Source organism: Eurosta solidaginis, chromosome X (assembly GCF_040869045.1).
Source record: "Eurosta solidaginis isolate ZX-2024a chromosome X, ASM4086904v1, whole genome shotgun sequence".
In the NCBI taxonomy this organism is placed as follows: domain Eukaryota; kingdom Metazoa; phylum Arthropoda; class Insecta; order Diptera; family Tephritidae; genus Eurosta; species Eurosta solidaginis.
This window is the reverse complement of record NC_090324.1, coordinates 199,643,339-199,670,594: the sequence shown is the minus strand read 5'-3', so window position 1 is coordinate 199,670,594 and position 27,256 is coordinate 199,643,339.

The window sequence follows — 27,256 nt, the reverse complement described above, 5'->3', positions numbered from 1 at the left end:
GAAGTTTGCAATCTCTTGGTCGTCGCTGGAAATGCTATTTCTAAACTTCATGGCAGAAGGAAACCCGTTAGTGCTGCGTTTAGGATTTACGAAATCATAAAAAGACTTCGGGTTGCAAATAATGTTTCTTTTAATTTTACATATGTAAGCTTTATAACACTTTTTATTAAGTTCACAATACTTATGGCGGAAACTAGCGTACTGTGCATAATCAGAATGTAAACCGGTTCTCTTATATAATTTGAATAAACGTGATTTCTTAATTTTTAAAGCTTTTAAATCTTTAGTAAACCAGGCTTGCACTGGTTCAATGTACGAGCATGTGCATTTGGGCAAATGTTTTTCAAATAATGTATAAATGGTTTTATTAAAATGTAAAACGTTTTGCTCTACATCCTCTTTATATCGAGGCCACGTTATCTCAGAAACCTCTTTATTTAAATTGTTGAAATTAGTTCTGGAAAAATCAAAGCACCTGGTAGAGACACGTGTTTTGTTAGTGCAGCCGACTTCGTTGCTTATGATTTCGTAAGTTATCTCAAGAGAAGGATGGTAAACTTCTTCTGGTAAAACAAGAGTTTCACACCGATTTATAGAGAATTTAGATATGTCGTCAACAAATGCGAAGTCTAAGAATTTTCCATACTTATTCGGAAAGAAATTGGTCTGATTAAGGCAAAGATCAGTAATTCCATCCAAAAAGTCATTGTTATGCATCTTGGATGATTGTGATCAACGGTATTCCAAGATATATGTGGCAGGTTAAAGTCGCCTAAAACAATTATTGAGTCCGTGGGCTTTATCATCGAACTGGCTGATTGTGACAGTGAAATATGGTGCATATACACTGATAGATCAGAATACGGTGGTATATAGCAAACGGCTAAGTAAATATGACCCCGGCCTAGTAAGATTCGGATGCATTTAAACTCGATGGAATCAACTTCGGGTAAATTAACATCTTCAGATGGAATTGAAGAATGTACGGCTAGCAAGACACCAATTCCGGTCCTATTTAAGCGATCATTTCTATAGATCTGATGCTCACCGCAAAAGATTTCGGAATATAAAACATTGGGTTTTAGCCATGTTTCGGTAAAAGCAATAATATTATAGTTACAGTGAAAGGTTTTCAAATATAAGTCAGTTAATTTAGTATTTAAGCCTCTAACATTTTGATAGTAAATGCTTAAGCAAGATGTTAAATTTAGTTTTTTGGATCGGAACTTTGAGGAGGAATTTTTGCTACATTTGTGCACAAATTCGCGAACAAAAGCCTCTGGCGGCCAAAATGCGCTGTCCAAAAGTAAATGAAGAAATGTTTCTCTCGTAATTAAATTTAAATTTTCTTAAAGTCATGCCATCAGCCTTAATTTTCAAAATGGCATAAGACTTGATATCCTCAACGGAAGTGTCTTTGTCAAAGCGATATACAAAAATCGATTTTTGAGCGGGACTACAACCACAAGAAGTCACAGATTAAGAAGTTACAGTTTCAGAAGTTACAGTTTGAGACTCTAAGGTTTTTTCCGCGGCCTTAGAAGTGGATGGAACCACAGCTTGCGGATTAGGGGAAGCCAAGTCTATGAGCTCCACTTGCGGAAGATTAATGTTCTGAGCAGGATTAAGTTCCAAACGTTAGGTGAATCTTTAGAGTGTTTTTGTTTATTTCGCGGTTGTCTTTATTTCTATTTAAACAATGCAGTAACTCATCCAAACACTTGAAAGACTCGAACAAACTATCGTATTGGTTGAATTTTTCCGTCATTATGGAATACTCTTTAGCAATTTCAGAAAACGCATTTGGTGTTTGTCTAAACAGTTTAAATAGGTCAACCTCAGTTGATCTGCATTTAATGCATGACCAACGTACTCCCTTCTCCCCATTATTGACGGTGTCAACAACTGTAGCCGTCAGTCCGGCGCACCTTCCATGGGCGAGCCCATCGTAAAGCCTGCAAGAGACAAAACGTTCGGATTCGCTTTTTGCCTGACAGTTTTTGAAAATGCAAGTCATTTTTTATAGAAAGATAATGAAAATAGACTAGCATAAGAATATAGAAATGGTAAAGATATGTTCAAATTACAAAGAAAAAACAGTTGAAATAGCACTGATAATGAGAAAGGTTATATATAAAAACAACTCTGAAAGTTGGCGAGCTTAGCGGGAGCTAGCAGTTTTAGAGTCACTGTCACTTGACACTTAAAAAGGGCCGCAAACAACTGCGAAGACAGTAAATGGTAAATAGCGAGAAAAACAAAAAGTTTGCGCACAAACCAATTGAAAGGTGAAAAGATGCCAATCAAAATTGTAACAAAAACACAAATGCACAATGACTCGGCAAACACAAAATGAATAATAAGAAATTGATTAAAAACTTTAAAATTCACAAAATCTGATCTTTTCAAACCAAACCAATTGTATTAAAATGAACTATAGGTTTTCGCACTTATTTTTGTCACAAACCAGTATTAAAATTTACAATTTAGATATTATTTGCGTTCACCGAAAATAAAAGTTAAATGCGGACTTTAATTTTTTAAGTGTGTAATAAAAATCTGGTCCTATAGCTTTGGAACGGCTAATCCAAATTCGTACCCAATCCTTCTTATTGTAACAGAAAGCAATATCTGGATCAAATGTTATGGCGAAAAAACAGGTGTGTAGCATGTGTATATGATATGTTGTGTGACTAAGATATTTGCATAGTGTTAAGTAGACTTAAGTTTAAGATCATTCCAGTGTGGCAACATTGTTGATATCCAAAGCTTCCTGTTAACTGAGTATACTGTCCACAGTTTTCTGTTAAATTAACATAAATATGTCTATAAGTTCTATTTTTAACATTTTCTACATTTTCAAAATGCTTTGTCAAATTTTCAATAAATAGCGTGTGCCTCTGAGTGTTCCTTCTTTTGGATTGCAAAATTTTACTCAAGAGGTAGGAAATAATTAGTAGTGCACGCTGGTAATATGTGGAAGATGGACAATGCAAAGTTGGCCTCTTACATATATACCAGCGTATGCATTTATGTGTGTGTAAAGCATTTACTTCTCCAAACAGCGAAAAGCTGATCTCTAGTATTTGTTTTTGGATAGGAATGCAATAACATATTAGGCGAACAGCGAAAAGCTGGTCCCTAATATTTTTTATTATATTAAATGACAGGAACAGCATAAACCTGTTCTGTCATTAATCCGCTTGTTATTAATGAAATTCTGTAATTTTGTTTATTTCTAAGGTTTCTGCTTTATAATTTTCGCACATCGCGTTGCAAATAAATTAATCAAAACCCCAAACCCTTATCCTTGCTCATTATTATTTTACAATTGGCGCCCAACCTGGTGGCAAACCTCTTGAGGAATTCCAAAATCCCTATTCGCCGAAGCGAATGTTTAAAAGCTATTTCTAACGCATCTCCAATAGTGCCTACAAAAGAACAATTTGCAAAATTTGTGCAATCTGTAGTTCAACTTATTGAAAGGCCTGGCTCGTTTTCTCGCTGCACTGCTCGATACAAAGGTGAACGTAGCTCCGCAAAAGTTGAGGAATTCATTGCTGCAATTCTGAATTATAAGACAGTCGTAAAAGTACGCGATGAAGACGCAATAAGCGGTATGCCAATGGTCCTCGAGGGCGAAGCTGCAGAATGGTGGCGTGGGGTAAAGTCTGAAGCCCAATCGTTTTCTGACGTCATTCTTATGCTGCGTGACGCCTTCTCTCCTCCAAAACCATCATGGCGTATTTATGTAGAGATTTTCGAATTGAAACAGCAGAAAAATTAACCAACTGATAATTTCATCCGTAAGAAGCGTACGCCATTTTCGCAATTGACTAAGGAGCCAGCCGAAGCTGGCCAAATAGATCTACTGTTCGGATTGCTGCACATGCAAATTCGTGAAAAGGTGAAACGTCACAAAGTTAGTGGCTATAACGAACTTTTAAAAGAAGCTCGTGAAGTCGAACTATGCCTACAGGAAAGAATAATTCCTTGTGCGAACACTGAGGAATCTGAAAAGCCAGTCGGTTGTCCAGTACGTTGCGCATTTTGTCGCAAAAAAGGGCATAGTACCGAAGAATGTCTCAAAAAGAAAAATGCAAAAGCACACTGAAAATCTAGCTCAAGCACAATCGTTAAAACCCAAGTACGCGTGCTACGGATGCAGCACACCAGGTGTAACTCGTGCAAATTTCCCTAACTCTATTAAATCCGAGGTGGTAGTGAAACCGAACTCTGTAAGCTTCAATTCTTTAAATGTCACAATTGACCGAGATATCCCAGTTGTCAACATAGAAATGTTTGGTGTACCAGGACAAGAATACTTTGACTCGGGGGCAAGAACAAGCGTTGCTAGCGTTAAACTTAAACGGGTTATGGGCTAAAAAGAGTATATTTTCAAGAGAGTGAGGAGTGAGATTACACTCGCCGACAGCCGATCCTCGTTTCAAGAATGCTTAGCAACCATTTGTGAGATAAAGATTGGTGGAAAATGCCTCGATATCCAGTTTATAGTATTACCCAATGCAAAAAGAACCCTGCTAGGTACAGACTTTATGGAACAAGCAGAGGTTGTCTTGAACATGGCCCAACGATACTGGTACTTTGAGAGCGATCCTACACAACATTTCGATTTTGCAGATCCATTGCCGCTTGAGATAAATCTTGTAGAGGCAGTGAAAGTAAGCGGTCCTATTGGAAAACGTAAGCAAGACGACGTGGTGATAGAAGAAAACCAGAAAAAAGTGCATATGTCCGCATTTGAATATTACGTCCCGGAAGTGACAGATACATATTCACTACAATCTATTCAGAATATATTTAGGGATTATTTTCCACCAGACGTTATTACACCCGAAAGAGCTTAAAGTGGCGGGTTGTTCACTGGAGCCGTCAGAAAACCCAAGACTACAGAACTACTTTCCGTAGACTTTAGTTTTTTTAGAAGATAGTGTTGGTTTAGAGCTAACACGAACCAAACAGATGCAGCTAAGTGACACTTTAGAAGCGCATCCGAATGTTTTCGGTACATCTCATGAGTCTACTCCTCCATTTACTTACTTACTTACTTAATTGGCGCTTAACCGTCTAAACGGTTATGCCGTCCAACAAGGCGCGCCAGTCGCTCCTTCGCTCCGCCAACCGGCGCCAATTGGTCACACCAAGGAAGTTTAAATCGTTTTCCACCTGGTCCTTCCAACAGAGTGGGGGCCGCCCTCTACCTTTGCTTCCATAGGCGGGTTCCGATAGAAACACTTTCTTGGCCGGAGCATCATCTTTCATTCGTATAACATGGCCTAGTCAGCGCAGCCACTGCATTTTAATTCGCTGGACTATATGGATGTCTGCGTATATCTCGTACAGCTCATTATTAAATGTTGTTCGGTACTCGCCATCGCCAACGCCTACTCCATTTGCTCAGCATTATATAGATACGGGTGAACACGATCCCATCGCATTACCACCATATAGATTGTCCTTCTCTAAATTTCAGGAGTTGAAGAGCGAAGTTAACAAAATAATTGAAAACGATCTCATCGAAGAATGTGATTCAGCTTGGTCATCACCGGTTGTTATTGTACCGGAAAAGGACGGAAGCATACGTGTTTGCGTAGATTATCGCAAATTAAATTCTATAACAAAGCCCGGCAGATACCCACTGCCTCGTATGATTGATTTGTTGCACGCCGCAAAGAGTACCAAGTACATGGCAACTTTGGACTTGCAGTGCTCGCTTAGCCAGATGGGTACTGCAAATTCAACAATATTACTTCCGTATCGATTATACGCCTGGAAAGACAAACTCAGCTGATATGCTTTCGCGACCACCTTGTCCTGAAACAGCCAAACTGTCTATGCACTTTTCTTGTAGACTTGCTGCGAAAAAAGTCAAGCGAAATACGTATTGAGCAGCTTAAAGAAGAGTATTTGAAGAAAATAATAAACTCAATAGAAGAGAGTGACGAAAACGTAAGTTTATGGCGCAATCTTGGATATCTTATTAATGATGAATTTCTGTACTGCTATGCCAATGATGATGACATGGCAGATGCACAACTTGTAGTCCCACAGCATGAGCGAACTCATATTTTGAAAACATACCATGACAAAGGAACTGCAGGTTATTATGGTATGGAGAAAAGCATCGCACATATTGCAAGCCGTTACTTCTGGCCAGGAATGCGCACTGAAATCACAAAGCACGTACGTACTTGTATCGAGTGTCAACGCTACAAAGCTTCCAACATGAAGGCTCATTCCATTTCAAGACACTCGGTCCGCGCGGGACATGATTTTTGATTTCGATGAAATTTTAATATGTAGTTCTTTGGCCAAATAATGAAACACGTGTTTTTTGCTTAAGTTTGTCGAAAATCAACCGATTCTCATGATTTTTTTTTGAAATGTTCGCTATTACTTTTAATTTTATATAAATTTATAAACAATTGCATACAGTTACAAAAAAATTATTTTTTTATTAGTAAAAATTTATGACTTTTTCCAAAATTAATATTTCAAATAACGGTTATTGTTTTTTGTTTAAACTTTTTCTATATCGAGTGAGCAGTTTATATTTCAACTTGGGTAAATATCCATTGACCAACGCACGTTGTTTTTGAAATATAAATTTCTATACTGAGTTGAGCAGAGCTCACAAAGTATATTAACTTTGATTGGATAATGGTTGGTTGTACAGGTATAAAGGAATCGAGATAGATATAGACTTCCATATATCAAAATCATCAGTGTCGAAAAAAAATTCGATTGAGCCATGTCCTTCCGTCCGTCCGTCCGTTAACACGATAACTTGAGTAAATTTTGAGATATCTTGATGAAATTTGGTATGTAGGTTCCTGGCCACTCATCTTAGATCGCTATTTAAAATTAACGATATCGGACTATAACCACGCCCACTTTTTCGATATCGAAAAATTCGAAAAATTGAGAAAGTGCGATAATTCATTACCAAATAAGGATAAAGCGATGAAACTTGGTAGGTTAGTTGAACTTATGACGCAGAATAGAAAAGTAGTAAAATTTTGAACAACGGGCGTGGTACCGCCCACTTTTAAAAGAAGGTAATTTAGAAGTTTTGCAAGCTGTAATTTGGCAGTCGTTGAAGATATCATGATGAAATTTGGCAGAAACGTTACTCTTATTACTATATGTATACTTAATAAAACTTAGCAAAATCGGAGAACGACCACGCCCACTTTTTAAAAAAAAATTTGTTTAAAGCCAAATTTTAAAAGAAAAGTTAATATCTTTACAGTATATAAGTAAATTATGTCAACATTCAACTCCAGTAATGGTATGGTGCAACAAAATACACAAATAAAAGAAATTTTCAAAATGGGCGTGGCTCCGCCATTTTTCATTTAATTTGTCTAGGATACTTTTAATGCCATAAGTCGAACAAAAATGTACCAATCTCCAAGAAGTACTGCACCAAGACCAAAATCACTTGCATCCGTCTGTAAACTAAACTTCCTCGAAAAATCTGGAAAAGCGAGTACCGGTGCCTGCGTCAGTGCTGCCTTAAGTGCTTCGAATGCTGATTGCTGCTCTTCAGACCACCTCCACTTACTAACTTTCTTAAGCATCGATGTTAACGGATAAGCGACTTGTGGGAAATCCGGCACGAATCTTCTATACCACGACACGACTCCTAGAAAACGTCGTAACTCTCGTATGTTCTTCGGTGGTTCCAGTTCTTTGATGGCTGATATCTTGTCTGGGTCGGTATGGATGCCTTCCTCGCTAACGACATGACCTAGATAGTTTAACATTTTCTTAAAAATCTCAAATTTTTCCGGGTTTATCCTCAGGCTCGCTCTATGCAGTCTTCGAAAAACTTCTTTTAAATGTGCAATGTGCTCCTCCAATGTTTTGCTTGTAATGATAATATCGTCAAAATAAGCAAACGCGTATGGTTCCAATTCTGGTCCTATGACACGATCAAGTGCTCTCTGGAAAGTTGCTGGGGCTGAGTGCAAGCCAGATGGCATTACTCTCCATTGGTATAGTCCACGCCCAGGTACTGTGAATGCGGTGTATTGCTTGCTACTTGCTTCCATGGGTATTTGGCAATATCCGTTTTTCAAATCCAGGCTACTGATAAATCTCGCGCTTCTTAATTTGTCCACGATATGTTGTATACGTGGTAAAGGGTATGCGTCTGGTACTGATCTTGCGTTTAGTTGACGGTAGTCTACGCAGAGTCTCCATTTGTCATTCTTCTTCTTTGCCGGAACTATGGGTGCGCTGTGCGGGCTATTCGATGGTTCGATGCAACCTTTTTCGATCAGCTCGTCGACTTCCTTGTTGATGTTTTTTGCATTTTCGGTTTCTTCGGATAGTACCTTTGCTTAATTGGACGGTCGTCTCTCATAACAATTTTGTGTGTGGCCACGTTGGATACTCCTGTCATCTTTGCAAACACCTGTAATTCTTGGCTGAGAAATTTACTCACTGAATCTTCTGTCTTGCTAATTGCTATCGCCGCCATTGGGTTGTGTTCCTTGAAATCGTTCGTCCATAGCTGTACATGTCACTACCTCTTGCTTCCGTTCGTCTACTCTCAACGTTATTTCTTGACCACCACATCTCATCTCCAAGTTTACCTTCGCCAGATATTCCGTGCCAATTACCACCTCATCGCCCAGTCCCGGTAGGATTAGCATCTCGTTCCTCTGTACTTTTTCACCCATTCTTTATTCTGGATCTACCGCTTCTTTAATTATTATTGCTCTGCCGTCGCCCATTCTTACTCGCGTCTTTACTTCCTTGAATTTGGCAGTTTTTAGTCTTTTCGTTGCATCACTTATAAAGATCCTCGTCGCTCCCGTGTCAATCGCTGCTACCGCTTCTTCTCCGCTCAAATACGTTGTTACCAATATGCGGCCCTTTGTGTATTTGAACATGTCTAATTTCTCCGAGGTTGCACCTCCGAAGACCCCATCCCTCGGTTCCAATGTGGTCTCTGGTCGTTTCCCTGTGGCTTCCTACAACAATCACGAGTGAGCACGCCTATCTTAGCACATGTCCAGCAAAATTCTCTTCTTATGCCTCGGCACCCGTATGAAAAGTGACCGCCTCTTCCGCACAGTCTGCAGGCCGTTCTTGTATCTGCATATTCTTGTTGTGGCTCTGACCTCTGCTGTTGTTGGACTTCTACTCGTTCCTCCTGTCTTTGTTCTGCCTGGAGACACTGATACTGACCGTTTTGGTATGAATGGTATTGTGGTTGGTCGCATTGGTTCCCTGTCAGGAGTAATATTTTCATAGTCGCGCGCGAGTTTCTGTAGATGCGGGTTAGTTTCTGCTCCTCGGTGTAGCCCGCGTGACGCATGAGTCCTTGTAGTACTAAGACATAATCTTTAAATAGCTCACCTTGTCGTTGTACGCGCATTCGAATTTCATCTTCCAATTGCTCCAAGTATCGGGAACTTAGGAAGGACTTCAGGAAGTTCTTCTTGAAGGCGTCCCACTCCTGCCAATGCCGGTTGTTATTCCTATACCATACCAACGCTTTGTCCTTCAACATCTGCGGCAGCGCTTTCGGAATTGTGTTGCTGTTGATTTCATACCCATCTGCTAGCTCCTCCACTCTTTCGATGAATCCTAGGGGATCTTTGCCTCCGTCGTACTTTAATCCCCACTTCTTTACTCTGTCCATGGTCGTTGCATATGTGCCAGGCTGCTGAGTATAATGTATCGCTGGTTGTCTGACATCCAGCTGATTGGATGCACCATTTGCCTGTCTATCAATTGCCACTGTTCTGCTGTATATCCTCGTAGTATTAACCCAGAAATGTGAAATCCGTGTTCACCTATTCCTCGCTGATGCTCTGAAAGTATGTCTTAAAATTTGTATTTAAATCTGCTCGCGAGCTGCTCGGGCGCCAAAATGTGAACTTGGGGGTAGGGAGGGAGGGAATGGCCTGAAGGTTTAATGTGGCCACATAAATCGTTCCCGAGATGGTCGGGCTAGCACCTTAATGGTGCTATGGTACCGGAGCGTACCGGATTTGTATCCGGCAAAGGACCATCACATCGATAACACTCCCCAAAGCCTTCGGGGAGCAACCTTATCGCTACAACAACAACAACAACAACGAATATGCTTTAGTACAAAAGAAGTCAAAAACTTTCAGGTGTACTCTTGGTCGGTAGTCATAAAACCTACCGACTCGTATGCCTGTCTCCTAATCTCTCCCAATTTTAATGCGAATTCGTCGCCCTTATATACTAGATTTTGCACGCAGGCAACGGTTATTTTATAATAACAATTTTTAACTAATAATATTAACAATGTAAAACAACTGTTATTCCGGTGAATATTTCTTTTCATGAATATCCACGCACCATAATGCTCCTTATTGAATACAATTCCTTTGTATTTGCTCATACCGTGCTTTGCAGCCTTTGCTTTAACTATTGTGTTTGTTTGTACATTTGTTTGTTGTCACCTGATTCTAACGTTGTGTTTTGCTTTGCCCAATGCTTCTGCCTTCTGTTGTATGGCGTGCGTTGGTGTGTTGTATGCTAGTGTGTAAGTATGTATAGCGAAATTTCAATAGTAGCGGCGCTTATTTTGACGACTTGCTGCTGATCTCCGTTCATTTAAGTTATTAGGTATGTTGTATTTGTAGCTAGGTGTATTGGATTTTGAGTGTGCAAAGGGTTTATTGACCGCTGCATTTTTATTTTTTGTGCGTATCTACCTCCCTTCCAAATATTCAATGCGTGTTAGGGTGATCCTATATTTAAAATTTATGTTTGCGAAAATGTAAATATTTTGCTTGCGTGCAAAAGTGCGCAAGTCAAATTTGTTCTTCAATTTAATAATTATCAATTCAATGTACAACAGAATATATGTATTTAGGGTATAATTCATAAAGATATACATATGTATATTTCATATAAAATGTATAAGTGGTAAATTCAAATATAAATTCCAGGCTATTTAAAAATGTATGTTCTTTTCAAAAATGTATATATATGTACGTGTTGTGAGGATACAAAGTCCTCGGCTTTGAAGTCCTCACACTGTTCATGTGCTGGGAGTCCTCTGCTAGCCATATCGGCCGGATTTGATCCCGAATCCACATGACGCCAATTATCCTTTCCGGCCTTTTCGACGATTTTCGTGATACGGTGTGCTACGAAAGTTGACCACGAACAAGGGAGCAGTCGTATCCAAGCCAGTACAATCGTGGAATCGGTCCACAAATAGGTTTATGGGTTCCCTAAATTGAGATTTGCTGCTAATGTTTCCATCCATTTAAAAGTCTAGCCATAAATACAACACCTAGCATTTCGCTACGACTTGCAAGGGTTGGAAGATTTATTAGTTTTAACCGATTAGTGTAGGAGGATGATTATATTATTATGTTTTTGAATTGATACTAGTCTATCCACATGAACTTGATAACGCGGATTCCAAATTATCGATCCATATTCTAATATCGGCCTCACCAATGATGTAAAAACGGTTTTTGTAACGTAAGGATCACTAAACTCTATTGCCCATCTTTTCACAAATGCTAAAACTCTTTTCGTTTTATTGACTGTGGCATTAATATGAGGATTGAAACTAAGTTTGCAATTCATTGTAACTCCCAAGTCGACAATGACATCAACGCTTTCCAGAGTTTGGCCATTTAATGTGTAAGAAGCTGGCTGTACGTTCCCACGTGAAAAACACATGAATTTACATTTTTCTATATTGAGCGGCATAAAATTCGCATCACACCAAGTAACTAAACAATTTAAATCCGCCTGGAGTACAGAACGTTCTTCAACCGACACGTATGACTTAAAAAGTTTTACGTCGTCGGCATACATTAAAAGTTTAGAATATTTTATAATTGTGGACATATCGTTTATAAAGAGCAAAAACAGAATAGGACACAGATGGCTGCCCTGAGGCACACCGGAGTTAACATCGATGACATTCACACAAATGTTTTTAAAAATGACTCTTTGAGTTCTACCGCAAAGATAGGAGGAGATCCAGCGAGTTAGGCCAGGTTGAAAACCAAGTAATTCGAGTTTATAAACAAGTAATGAGTGGCGTACTTTGTCGAATGCTTTGCTGAAATCAGTGTATATAACATCGGTATGATGATTATTTCTAAACCCATTAAAGACGTGAGTTGTAAATTCAAGCAAATTGATTGTGGGTTATTTGGCTCTACAAAAGCCATGATGAGAACTATCTATCAATGTAGAAATCGAAAATATAAGATGATTAGTAACGATTGCTTAGAGAAGCTTAGGGATAGCGGAGAGCTTTGCTATTCCTCGATAGTTTTCAATAGACGACTTGCTTCCTTTTTTATGGAGTGGGATAAGAAAAGATTCCTTCCAAGCCGTCGGAAAAATGTCAATTTTTAAAGAGAGGCTAAACAGATCAGTAAAGGGCTGGTAAATGTATTCCGCACATTTTTTAAGAAAACATGTTGGGATCAAATCGGGACCGTATTTGAAGGATTCTTTTAGGGTCTTTAGATGTAATAGAACATTTTCAGGCAACAACTGTGGAACACCTGCGTAGGAGCTAAGCGTGCCATGGAAATTGAGTTCGTATCATTCTCAATGAAGTCTCGTCTGACGTCGTCCAGAAGTATGCACCGCAAGGAAGCAACTGGAAATTCATCCCGCCGGACGCCCCCACATGGGCGGTTTATATGAATCTGCTGTAAAAAGTTTCAAAACTCACCTCAAAAGGGTCACCGGGGCTCATACTTTCACTTTCGAAGAGTTCCTTACCGTATTAATTAGAATAGAGGCCGTCTTAAACATTCGTCCCATCTCCCAGCTGTTTCAAACCTAAGCGATCTCACGGTCCAAACGCCGGGTGATTTCCTACGAGGCGCGGCTCTGCTCCCATCCCCGAAGCGAGCTATGAAAACCTCTCCATGATTAACCGTTGGGAACGGTTGAAAGTTTTACATCGCCAGTTTAGCAACCGTTGGAACAATGACTATCTCATGGGTGAAGACGACCCAGCTTCCTCCTCAAAAAGGCGACCTCGTCGTGCACAAGGGAGACAACCTACCCCCTACCGAATGGCGGCTCGGACGCGTGGAAGACGCACATCTCGGAAGAGACGGATACATTCGAGTAGTCAACGTACGCACCCAGAACGGCGTACTCACCAGGTCAATTACCAAATTGTGTTTTCTACCGATTCCTGAGCCTAACTCAGTCCCTCGCGGCTCTGTAGCTTCCCAGAACTTAGCATAGTCTAATACAACTGTAATATCGCAACATCTACATAAATAATTTAAAAGCTATACTAACACTCCACCCCAACCAAATGAATGAATAAAACGTACCTTTTACCCTATCTTCCACATATGGATCGCCATCGCCCTTCAGTTCCTAGACTGCGACGCTCCTTGGCATCACAGGTGGCAACGCCAGCAGCACGTCCACGAAGTAGGGAAGTCCCGGCTGATTATCGCCGATGTCGTTTGTACATTCGACACCATGCGCTATCGACGTGCCCCGTGTTTACAGCCATGCAACGGCTGACACGTCTGTAGTCTCCACCACCATACGCTCCTACATCGGGACACGGCGCGCCGCCAACATGCCGTTGTGCCACTGCCATCATTCGCGCCGCCGCGCTTCATCTGGCCACCGCAGAACGAATGTGCCCTACAAATCGCCATTGGCCGCAGAAGAGTCCGGCCGCGCATCTTCCTCACGCGACAACCTGCGCGCACCAGCCGTTGGCTATCGCACCATCCGATGCACCGCACTGCCGCATACAAAGGAAAAATTGCCAAACTTCTCTTCGAGGAGGCCCAATGTGCTTTACGGGTCATACACTAGGCGCTTTGTACGCCTCGGGGAGGCAGAATGTTTACGCGACCACAGGTCCCAGCCCAGCAGTTCGTCACGTTTATTAACATAACATTTTTATATACATATTCATTGTAAAATCATTATATACATCCATACCTCTAGTTTATTAATTTAAAATTTTTTATATACATATTCATTTCGAAATCATTATATACATTCATTTTTATACGCTAATACTCTGGACGTGTAGTTGCGCTAAAACGTCAATTAAATATCACCACGTCGAAATTCATCACGGCATCATCGATCTGGCATGGACAAAAACAGCCACCAATCGCAGCTCACTTCAATTGGCACTTGCCATTGAACAAAAAAAAACAAAACCACAAATCATCGAGATTTTTCGCTGACCAACTAATTTTCTTTTTTGAGTATAAAAACTGCGAAAATCATTGTTTTTCCTTTTTTCTGCAAAAATATATTATTGTATCTACTTGTGTGAGGTGGTGGCCACCGTGGTGTGATGGTATATTGCTCCGCCTACCACACCGTATGCCCTGGGTTCGCACCCCGGGCAAAGCAACATCAAAATTTAGAAATAAGGTTTTTAAATTAGAAGAAAATTTTTCTAAGCGGGGTCGCCCCTCGGCAGTGTTTGGCAAGCGCTCCGGGTGTATTTCTGCCATGAAAAGCTCTCAGTGAAAACTCATCTGCCTTGCAGATGCCGTTCGGAGTCGGCATAAAATCATGTAGGTCCCGTCTGGCCAATTTGTAGGGAAAATCAAGAGAAGCACGACGCAAATTGGAAGAGAAGCTCGGCCTTAGATCTCTTCGGAGGTTATCGCGCCTTACATTTATTTTTATTTTTTACTTGTAATCAAAGTTTTCTTTTATAAAAGTTTTAATTACGAAAAGTTTGAAACAATTAAAATTATATTCAATTATATGATGAAAGTTCGCTAGATTTCAATTATTTAAGAAGCGCCTTTCAGATATCCATCTGCGCTTGCTAAATTTATTGAGCTTCTTGCTGCGATTTACCGCCCAAGTTATAATTATTCGGTGGTGTTTCTGCGCAAGTCATTCGACTTCACAAATCAGTGAAGCCCATTTAATTGCCGCAAATCTTCGAAAGGTTCGAGGACGTCGTCACAAAACCTAGGAATAAAAGCCACAAAGATCAACCTGCCTATCTTTAGCAACGCCAGTGGAAATTTTGCCCAAGAGCAGCACGAACCAAATCACCGGCCATCACCCAAAGTCTTTCGAGGTAACCAAACATTTTGGGAAACAGAAAAAACCTTATTATTTAGTAAATAACACACCTAGGACTAAACAATTTTTTCCGATCAGTTTATTTCATATTAGGAGTTTCTAAACTCTTCTGATCTATTCACAAAAGTGCGAAATAAAACACGGTATTTCCACTTTTCAGGACGACATTTCGCAAAATTTCCTTGGTATTCTCAAGAGCTGAATGTTCTATGTATTTTAACGAAAAACCAAAAAAGAAAAAAGATTTAAAAAAGTTTCTTCTTGTATGTTCTTACATTTAAGTGAAGAAACAATGACCACTATATACACTCACACCATAAACACACAGTTATGAATAAATAATTAGTTTAACACTTATATGAAAATTAATATTTCGAATTATATTAGGAAAAAGATACTACATGAAGATCTTGTTATGGCAAACTTGGCTAATTAAATGTAAGTTCGAAATTACAAACATAATAAATAAGCAACGGCAATATTGTCAGTATCTTCTATTGATTGTTTGTTTCCTTTCTTGCAGTGTTCGAAGGCTCTCCAAAGTATATCGGGTTTTTACGGTTTTATTTACATAGCGTGGCTTTGTGTAGCGAGCGGCCTGCCGGCCGTTGTTTATGAATTTTGTAGTTTAAATTTAAGCAACTTCCCGATAAGCTACAACCTTGAAACTTGGAATATAGTTCCAACCCCATTGTTTGGGCCACAGGCCTAAATATATTTGCCCTCCCTCGTAGCAGTTCACCTAATTAACCAACACATTCATAAATGTTTGTTCAGAAATACACACATGCGTTCATATGTATACGCTGCAATTGTTGTGCACATATACTTTAAACTTTTTACTTTACTGCTATGGACCGGCTATATAGGAACTTTCGGCGGGGAAACTCAATGAAAGTGGCTGTATAGTGGGATCATAGCTGTTCTCCGCCAAGCGTGCGGCCTCTTTTGATCCAGCCGTCGAAGTGAAAGCATCCTGCCAACACACGTCACGTAAGTGCTAACATTCCTCAAAGACTTAATACCATATTCCACAACATTTGTTAAACCTTTTTCTTAACACTTGTTGTTCATTTTTCAATATATTCAATAAAAAAAATCATTGTCATTCCATATTAATACGAATCCTTTCGGTGTTTTTATTTCTCCTTTCTTTTTTCCGCCTAAAAACTGCTATAACAAATACGTGGGTGCGCGCCGTGGCCACCACGCATTTGTACATCGATGACATCGCAATTATAAGAAAAAATGTCCGATAGGTGGCGCATGTGGTCCGATTTGGTTCATATTTGGAATACATAATACATACATGAATAGAAAAAAAATTCCGCTAGGTGGTGCAAGGATCGAGATATTCAAAGAAATTGTATTTGTGGTCCGATTTGGCTCATATTTGGAACACATAATACATAAATGAATAGAAAGCGACGTATGAAACAAAATCGCGGCAGGTGGCGCAAGGATCGAGGTATTCAAAAAAATCGTATTTGTGGTCCGATTTGGCTCATATTTGGAACACATATTACATACAGAAATAGAAACCGCTCCAGGCAGGTGCGGCGAGGACCGAGATATTAAAAATACCCGCATTTGTGGTCCAATTTGGCTCTTATTTGTAACAAATATTACATACAGTCCTGTAGATGTGACATCAAAATACTTTGGAGTGCGAGGAGGGACAAGCATACGTTGCGCTGAGTCGAGTAAAGGATTTGGACGGACTATGTATTGAGGACTTATATTGTAACAAATTGTCAGGAAAGATTCCTTTTAATAATGAGTCACTAAATGAGCTAAACAGAATGAGAAATAATTGGGAATTAAAGAATGACTAAAAACTTGAAAATGAAATAATTTAGAAAATTTAACGTGAAACGGTTTTATTGAAAACAATACTTACGTTAAGTAATAATAATACTGAAAGCTAGAAAGTAATTAGGTAGGTCATAGGTACTAGTCATCGCACTCCTCATCAATCTAGGGCGTTGATGAGACAATTAAATAAAAGCGTTCGAAGAAAAATCAACGAAATCGGTTAGGATTGCGGCCACTTTATACAAAAGATTTTTAAAAGAGTCGTGGGCGAATAAACTAAGCTATATGTTTGCAAAAAACAGTTTTTATATCAATCGTATTTCTTTTCCTAACGGGAATTATAACATGAAATAGGAAAAAGTTAAAATTTTTGAAAATGTGCGTGGCACTTCTCCTCTAAGGAATTTTTTAAGTTTCGGTAGCCATGACTCGAAAAAAAAATTATTGGATCGTAATAAGATTGGGTACATATATTTTCCTTATAGCACGAAATATATCTGGAAAAAATGGACGCTATCGGTTAAAGAAAAATAGCTTAATATCAATGATATCTTACTTTCTTAATGGAATTATAACAAAAATTTTGAAAATATTAAAATTTTTGAAAATGGGCGTGGCACTGCCCCTCTTTTGACAATGCAATTTTCTCTGTTTCGGCGTCCATAACTCGAAGAATAATGAACATATCGTAATAAAATTGGTTTGTGTTTAAAATATACCTCAGTAGGATAAGAAAAGTAATTTATCTTAAATGAGCTGTACAATTGAAGCTAAAGTTGAGTGTATAATGTTTGGTTACACCCGAACTTAGACACCCTTACTTGCTGGAAATAATTCTAGCAGATTTTCTTTCGCTGTTTGCGGAATACCTTTTACAGCTACTATAGTACTTAAATAATATAGTATTAAATAAAAAGGTTCGTGTATGATGACTAGTTTAATTGAATTTTATTTAAGAATTATTTCCCTTTTTATACAAAATATTCTTACTCTATTTATATCTATTTACACTAATACTTACGAACTAAAATGTACATATTTCCTGTATGTAAACTCAGCATATTGGAATGACCTTATTTTGGTACACATGTGCGTTTATGGCCAGAGTGTATAAAGTCACCGTGACCAATTGACCCATATAAACGAATATGTGTAGTCAATGCATAAGTGCCTACTAAGCAATTTGATATTAATAACTTCGTGACGTGTGAGGTCTGCATGTGTGTAAATATGTATCGAACAATTGAATATAGTAAAAGCGGAACTAATTCTAACGGCACATTACACTACGTTGCACTATGGCGCCGGTTGAGAGTTTTGTTTTTTGAACCGCTGATGATATTTTAAAGATTTAAACTGAACCCGAAGGGTAATCGTTCGGACTTTCAATGTTTGAAGATGTACAACAACAGAGTGTTTCATAATAAGTCGTCAAAATAAAAAAAAAAAATGCAAAAATACAATATCTTTAGTAAAAACTGAAGAAAGAAAATTGGCCCATAAAGAAGTATTTTACTATAAATCCAGATAAACTAAAAACTGTTACTAAGGGGTGTGGCATTTATCACTTCCCTACCAGCTCACTACTTCCGGTCGCTTGTGGCCAAGTATCCTCTGGTTATTCTCTGAGCAAATCCGATCCGTTTGACGGCGACTTCGGCGATATAATCGTGGAAGCGGCATCAGAAGTTGCGGAACAGAAGAAAACCGACTCCGATGCTGAAACAGCATAACCACCCTAATGCGGGTGCTGCAAATCAGCCTGCACCACTTCAAGACAGCTTCGGCTGGACTACTCTTACGCCTCTATAAAAGATCATCGTTATAGTCCAGGGCTCGTTGGTACCTGGGTATGTGGGTTCAAAACCAGTTGCTGACACCGCCCGTTACAGTTAGAATCAGATCATGCAATCTGATAAAGAAAACTCTTATATTCTACTGTCTCTTTTCAGTAATGATGACTTTACCTGCATTAGCCTCGAGCTGCAGGATTACACTTTTTGGCTGATGTCCGCACACCTGCCGCACGACCGCCTCATTTCTGCGCAGGATCGGAATAGGAAAGGGGAAAAGGACGACCAGCTCAAAGAGCTCCCGTTAATTATTGGGACCGACGCCACTGCACTCCACCTCGCATGGGGCTCAAATAATTCAAACACAAGGGTGAGTATTTTTTCGATTTTCTTTTCATTAACAACCTTTTTATATGCAACTCTGGGGACAAGCCAACTTCTGTCACCTGGAATAGGTGGAAGTTCTTGATATTACTCTAGTTTCAGGGCCGTTCTCTGACTTTGTCCAGGAATGGAAAGTTTCGAATGATAATACCCAGTTTGAACATATGTCACCCCAGCCCAGGGCAACTTACAGGAATAGGAGGTTAAAAAGTTCGGTCTTCTACCCTCCTAAAAACCGATTATAACGGTGAGTCGGGGTAACCGCTAAGAACTTTTAAAGTGCCTCCTCAGGCACAATGTTTGCTTCTGTCGGTGAGCTAGACTCATCGTCAAAAATAGACGGAGCAGTGGATTTTGTCACCAAATCTTGAATGGTAAACGTTCAAATGATGTAAATGAAACAGTTGAACTTTTCGCTGATTTTTTCAAAACTAATTATGAAGTTGGCTCGGAAGTCCTGCACTCGTGACCATGTGTACCTGGAGGATTAGGTTTTGGAGCCCTCACAATCTCCGAGCTTGACGTAAGTAATGCCATGCTCACGCTAAAGCCTTCGCTAAAGTATGACAGTAATGGTGTTTGTGCCTTCGTTTTAAAGCATTGTTGCCTATCTTTATGTGCACCTCTATGTCCTTCCATGGTAAACGGAAGGCAGCTTCGATCACGCCGATTTTCAAATCTGGTAACAAAAATTATGTTGCTAACTATAGGCCTTTTGCTAAACTTTCAGTTTGCTCAAAGGTTTTCGAAAAAATCTTAAAAGAAAAATCGGCGTTTGTGACCAAGAGCCTTGTAAAGCCCCACCAACATGGCTTCGTCGCTGGACGTTCAACTGTCACTAATCTGGCCACGTTCTCTGATTTCTGTATCTCGGCCTTCAAAGATGATTGTCTTCTTAAAGGCGTTCGATAAAGTCTCGCATCATATCTTAATTCATAAACTTGAGCACATTGGCTTCCACTCTGTGTTTTTATGTTGGTTGAAATCTTGTTTGACGAATAGACTCCTGTGTGTCGAAATCGAAAGTTGTAAGTCTCGTCCGTTTATAGCCACATCAGGGGTTCCTCCAGGAATTATTCTTGGCCCTCTTCTGTTTGTTCTGTTCATAAATGATATAGGTTCCTGCTTTAAGTATTCTAGCTTTCTTCTATACGCTGATGACCTTAAGCTTTTTCGCAAAATTAATGGACCATCTGATTCCGCACTTCTGCAGAACGACCTCAATAATCTTGCTGACTGGTGTCAGGACAATAACCTATTTCTAAATGTTAACATATGCTGCTTTATGACTTTTTCTAAGTTCCCTAGCTCTCTTTCACCTTCCTACGATATTTTAGGTTACCATTTGGTCTCAGTTAATCAGTATGTTGATTTAGAGGTTGTTTTCGACACCAACTTCTCTTTTACGCAACACATCTGTTATTTTCTTCCAAGGTCTTATAGTAATCTTGCTTTTCTTCGTAGGTATGTAAAAGACTTTGTGGATCCTTATACCACAAAATCTCTATATATCTCTTTAGTGCACTCAAAATTAGAGTATGCCTCTATCATTTGGAATCCTTTATATAGCTGTTACTCAGCGAGAATAGAAATGTTTAAAAACACTTTGTCCGTTTTGGCCTAAGTTCCCTCAATTTTGTTGACCCGATTCCCTCTTATCTTGCTCGGTGTAAACTTATCAATCTGCAACCACTCGAAACAAAGGGGGTTCTCCAATTGCTCAAGTTTTTTTATGACCTTATCGCGGGCTCTCTCGACTGTCCACCTCTCCTTGAAACGATATCGTTTAACGTATATCCCTTCGCTTCTTTTTACCTTTTTATTTGCTCTACAAGCGCCAATTATTTCCAATTTAACCCTATTTTCCGTGCTCTGTCTGAATTTAATAAGCTCTCTTAGAGTCAAAATATTGATTTCTCCATGTCGAGAGATGCTTTCAAGTCATTCATTCATATAACTAGGTTAGGTTGGGTGGTAGCTTCCCTGATAGGGGAAGCTCATTTGGACAACATGAAGGTCCGTTGTGATATCACATATAATAAACTAAAATAACGGTGACGTAGATATAACTACTTAGAGAATCGTTGGGTTGCAACGATAAAGTTCCGAATGATTCCGATCTCAACTTTGGATAGCTCCTCGGGAGATCCAAGTGAGTCGCGACCGAAATACTTTCGCCTAGTTCTGGCAAAAGCTGGGCAATCAAATCTTTGTTGAGTGTAATAATTTTTTGATTGTATTGCTAAGGTCTGTATTTTTAAGTACAAACTCAAGTAGCCTGTAAGAACATTAGACTATTTTTGAAATTAAATTAAATAAATAAATAAATAAAGAGATTTGGTGATTCCACCTCATCATCCTCCATACAGCTGCAACAGGATGGAGTTTCCAATATATTGAGACGTACCGCATGGATACCCATGGGACAGTGCCCTGTCAAAACCCCAATGACCATTGATAGGTGAGCCTTAGTGAACCCAATTATTTCAGCAGACCTCCTGCCATCCACTTTCGGCCAGAAAGATCTTGCTACCCTGCAAGACGTAGTGTCCGCCCAATGTTTTCTGTGCTGACTCGAGGCCCAGCTATGGAAGAGCAATCCACAGGTGGCTAGCGGAATCCCGAAATCCCTACAGCCATCTTCATCCGGTTCAGTTGTACCGATTCGGGCTAAGAGATCCTCTTGACAGTTACCCGGAATATCACTATGACCCGGGACCCAGATAATCTTAATTGTAAAATAATTCGATGCAATCGCAAGGGAGGTCAGGCACTCCCGGACCACCCTCGATCGCACTGTAGTTGAGCTCAAGGCATTTATAGCCGCTTGGCTATCAGAGTAGATGTTAAATTCCCTAACCGTAATAGCGCTGGATAGCATTTCATCCACCGCATCCTTAATCGCAGCACCTTCCGCTGGGAATTCACTGCAGTGATCAGCCAACTTAAACTTGCGGCTTACATTTAGCTCCACAAGAAGCTCGTTGACTACCACAACCCAGAGCTGAGAAGATAGGACACCTCCCTGTGGCGTGCCCCTGCACACCTTCCTCTTAATTATGGCCCCTCCCCACTCCGCTGCGACATATTCTTTGTGTTCTGGGGACCCCTCTATTTGCTTTACAATCAAATGGAGGGCTGTTTACGTCGATCTGCCCTTGCAGTACGCATGCTGTAAAGACGACAGTAATCCCCGAGGTATCCTTTCCTGCAGGTACAGCTCAATCAACCCCTCAAACGTCTTAAAAAGAAACGATGAGGGACTGATTGGCCTGAAATCCTTAGGTGATTCATGAAAGCTCCTGCCGGCCTTCGGAATGAAGATAACCCTAACCGTGTGCCACGACTTAGGGATATAGTTAAGCCTGAGGCAGTTAGTGTAGATGATGGCCAACCAGCGGCAGGAAATCCCTAAAGACTTTTGACGTTGCGCAGGAATGATGCCATCCGGGCCGGGTGAGTTAGGGCTTGAACGAACTTATAGCCCAGGATATTTCACTTTCCCGTAGTGGAATGGCAGGCATTTCTGCATGGCCAGCAACCGCCGACCACGCAAGCGAAGATCCCTGTGCAACTGGGACATCGGGAAAATGATTGTCCAGTAAAAGTCCTAGGGACTCCTCGCTGCTCATCGAGAAGGCCCCACCATCATCTCCCAGATACCCCCGAGGGACGGGATTGCTAGAGAGTATTTTTCTATGCCTCGCGGATTCATTGCAGCCTTCTACGTTTTCGCAGAAGCTTCGCCATGAATCTCGCTTGGTTACCCTTATTTCATATTTATAAATCCCCAAACTCACCTTATAGAGCTCCCAGTCCGAGGGTAATTTACTCCTCCTGGCTCTGTTAAAGAGCCTCCTACTGGACGCTCTTAGGTCGTCAAGAGAATCAGACCACCAAGGCGGCTTGCCCTTCCCCCTGTAAGTTTTCAGTGGGCAGGACATTTGGAAGGCGCTATTGCTTGCCGAGGTGAAGTTATTCACCAGACCGTCTATTTCAGATTCGGACAGGTCCGAGCCAACGATAGGCGCCACAGGCAATAGCTCTCCCAACTTCCTACAATACAAGTCCCCGTTGGTACTTTTAGGGTTCCTAGAAGATTTACCGGGACGTTCTTCGTTCACCGAGAACTGAATATATCGGTGATCAGAGAAGGAGTGCTCGTTGAGAACCCTCCAGCCGGATATCCGATCTTCCAGTTCTCTGATAACCAGGGTGAGGTCCAGGACCTCCTCCCATACCGCAGTAATAAAAGTCGGTTCATTCTCCCTATTACATATACAAAGTCCCTCATCTACAATAAAAGTAAATAAGGACTCGCCTCTGGTGTTCGTATCCGAGCTACCCCATATGCTATGGTGTGTATTAGCATCGCCACCTATGATTACGTCAACGCCTCTCCGCCTTGCTTCAGCGGTGATTTCGCCCAGTATCACAGGTGGTGGTCCCGTTACGTCCCCATGGGGCATATACGCTGAGACCACCCACAATTCGTTACTGCCTCGCTCGAGGCAGACCGTGCTTACGTCAGCATTGCTGAAATTAGAGAGAATAAAAGCTTTAAATTCCTTTTTAATAAGCACATAGGATCTAGGCCTACCTGCCTCCCCATGCACCAAGGTGTTGAATTTTCCCGTCCTTAATCCAGAAATTTTTCCGCCGTTACTACTCAGCCACGGCTCCTGGATAAGGATTATATCCACTCCGCCTTTCTCAAGACAGAGCAACAAGTTTGCGGAAGCCGCCTTAGAATGCTGAAGATTGATTTGACGGATTTCCTTCAACACCACTCTTCTTCTTCTTGGCGGCTTCGCCCTCGGAGACTAGGAGATCTTCCTCCCCACAAACAGACGATTTACACTGATGACGGATCCGGCCATCGATGATTCGCCCTCGGAGGCTAGGAGCTCCTCCTCTGCCCTATCAGCCAGACGACTAGCCCTGATGACAGATCCCGCTATTGACGGGACGGCAACAGTGCTTTCGCTGTCCAAATTAGCGGGGTCAGCATCCACAACCATGGGTACTGGCTCCCATGCGGACGCCTCCACCTCCCGAACAGTCTCTGGGGGAAAGGAACCATCTCCCCTGGAGTCAGCGTGGTAGATTTTGAGAACCACACGCTCGTGGCCATAGGAGATAACCCCCCCCGTGTCAGAGAGAGGACCGGTGGACTCTGCGTTTAGCAGAATCAGCACTTGCCGATGTGGCCCAACAGCTTCCTCTACTCTGAGGACCCTCCAGTTATGCGTCGGAAGGTTCGGGAGTGCAATAACGCACTAACTCTAGTATTTCCTGCGGCTGAGAGGGCCCGGCAGGCAACCACACTCGAGCTCTCGGTCGAATGGGGAGATCCCTCCGTTCCACGGCATCGAGTCTGGCTCCCCTGCAGACCTCCCCAACCAAAGAAATTATTTTCTTAAAGATACAGGCCGACCGCTCGTCAGCACAAGTAATCAGTCTAAATCCATGATACCACCCCGAGTATTCGAAGCATGGCGCGGACCTGGGCTCTCCATAACAGCGGTCATATAGGCCGCTGATATGGCGCTGGCGACCTACGGCCACTCCTCTCGGGAGATGGCACCATCCTCCCTACTCCTATCCTGGACCCCGAAGGTGATGGAGCCCGCTCGTTTAGCGATTTCGCTAAACGCAATTGCGTCCCCACTTCCTCGGGCCCTTTTTGTCGTTAAGGCATTCCGCTCATCCGACCTTTGGCGCTTCCTAGCCCGCTGCTCACCCGCATCGTTTGACACCGGTGTGTGGTCGTCGCAAGCTACGATGCTCCTGGCCCACTCCAGCGTTCGGGTATGCTTCTCAGAAATCTGAGCTGCATTCCTTCCGCCGTAGCGCTCCAAGATCTTCTCAGCTAGGCGCGAATCATCCAGAGCTTTCCTACGCGGCGACGATCGCCTACCTTTCCTTGCAGGCTTCGACCCCAGGGCTCCCGTTGGGAAAGCTCCTCGCGACAGGGCTTCCTTACTGGTACTGGGCTGGTCCGTCGCATTCGCCGGACCTCTATATTTCCCTGTCACAGCCCCATATGGGCCTGCATTGGGTGTCGGTTTCGACACCCCTCCACTACCAGAACTACCCGTACCTACGGGGTTTGAAACCAAACCCCTGCGCGGATCCGTCTGATCAGCCTTTTTAACCCGCCTTTAGCTTTCCCGGCTGCCAGCGACCTGCTTCGGAGCGCTCTCCGCACTTGTCGCGTCACTCGCACCATCACTACCTTCGCCGTCACTCCTACCCTCCTTTTGTTTGTGTTCGTGTCCATTCTAAGAAGTCCCCCCTCAAGGCCGCTACCCGGAGCCGATTGTGTAATCGCCCTTCAACGGTCCCGTGGTTATCTATGCTGTGCAGGGAGGCCACGCGAGGGTTGACGCATTACCTTATGGGTAATGCATTCAGAGCAAGACCGGACGCGAAGCGGGAAAATCTTCAACCGCACCTACACCACCAACTTAACGGCGACGGAGCCGGAACGTACATTGAGGCCCGCCAGGGTTTTAACGGGACGTGGGCAGATGCAGCATTAGCCTACCAGCCGTTTCGATAGGGTTTCACCCCGACCTACTAAGGTGGCAGAATACCGCACGTACCAGCCCAAAGTAATCAATTCCTAAACATAGTCAAAATCAAAGTCCCTAACAATTCAGTTCGTCACCGTTGTGTACCGATCTTGACCCTTAACAGGGTCCTCCCTCCCGTGAGCTCGGACCAATGACTCAGGGGTGCGGGCTTTATCGAATTGTCCTCTCTAGATCCGCCATTATCAGTAGAAGCAGGGGCACCTCGTGCAGGACGTGATACCTAATCACGTGTGACAATTCGTCACTATGGCCGGTCTAAGACTGATACCAGTCTCTGATCCAGAGCCTGCAACCACGTATGATTTCCAAGCCAAGTATCTTAACCCCCAAAACTCATATAACTAATTTTTGAAATTTTTATATTTTATTTTTAATTTATTTTACTTTCTACTTGTTTTAAATATTTAGTGTTAATTTATTTGTACCTAGTCTGCAAGATCGCTGATCATAGACCGAATAAACTAAACTAAACTAAGCTAAACTAAACATGACAAAAATGACTTTTTGGGTGGCTTGAAAATGTTTCTTTTTAAAGAGTGCTTCGTGAGATTCTTAGCAATTCGTTGGGAGAATGACGAAAAGGCGGATGTTCTAGATGACAAGAAAGTATTCATAACAATTGAGGAGCAGTGTCTTTCATTTTCCGTTTCAGACAACCATGTTGTTAAAAAAGTGGAAGGAAGTTTAGAATGCCAGCACGAAGAGGCTGACGGAAGAATAATGTTTAATCGAAATTGGCGCCCAACACAAAAGTTCTCGTAAAAGCAAAAGCATCGGACACTGTGTTCTTATTACTAAGTTATTTATACATAGTTCCTGATAAGCAAATTTGGCTGGCTTATCCTCAATGAAGGAAAAATAATTTCATCCTAGATCAAGAGTGCATAGATTGTTCGGAACTAGCATCCATCCTTGGTTATACATTGTGTTTAGCTCTGCCAGCATATCATGCTTTTACTGGATGGGATTATACAGCGTCGTTTATTAATCGAGGTAAAGCGAGGCCTTTTAAAATTTGGAAGGTAATAAACTTTTTCAACAACGTTCACTTTTCTGACTGATCAACCCGATGTATGTGATGAAAAAAAGATTTAAGTTCTACAAGAATTCAGTTGTAATATGTATAGGATGTGAAATGGTGCGCCAGTGTCAACAATGCACGGTTACAAATTTTCCAAAGGATGTACGGAACAACAAAATATAAGAGAAAGTTATGAAGAAAATTAAAGGCTTTGACTCAAGTACTATTCCACCATGCTGGAAATCCCTTGAGCAAAAATTATTAAGCCCAGCTTATGTCAGTTCCATGTGGCTAAACGCGACTGAATAAACTTGTGTTAAGTTTCCTGCGGAATAATGTGGTTGGTTTAATGATCACGGAATTTTTAAACCTCGCTGGTTCGACGGTGAATCGGTACCTCTTGATGTTGACGAGGTCTTTAGATTTTCTATAAGCAGTTCGGAGGAAAATGTGGAGACTGAAAACTTGATGAAATATTGTTTTCCGGAGATGAATCTTATATAGAATAAGTACTTTTTGCACAGTTAAAATAAAATAATGTAATATTT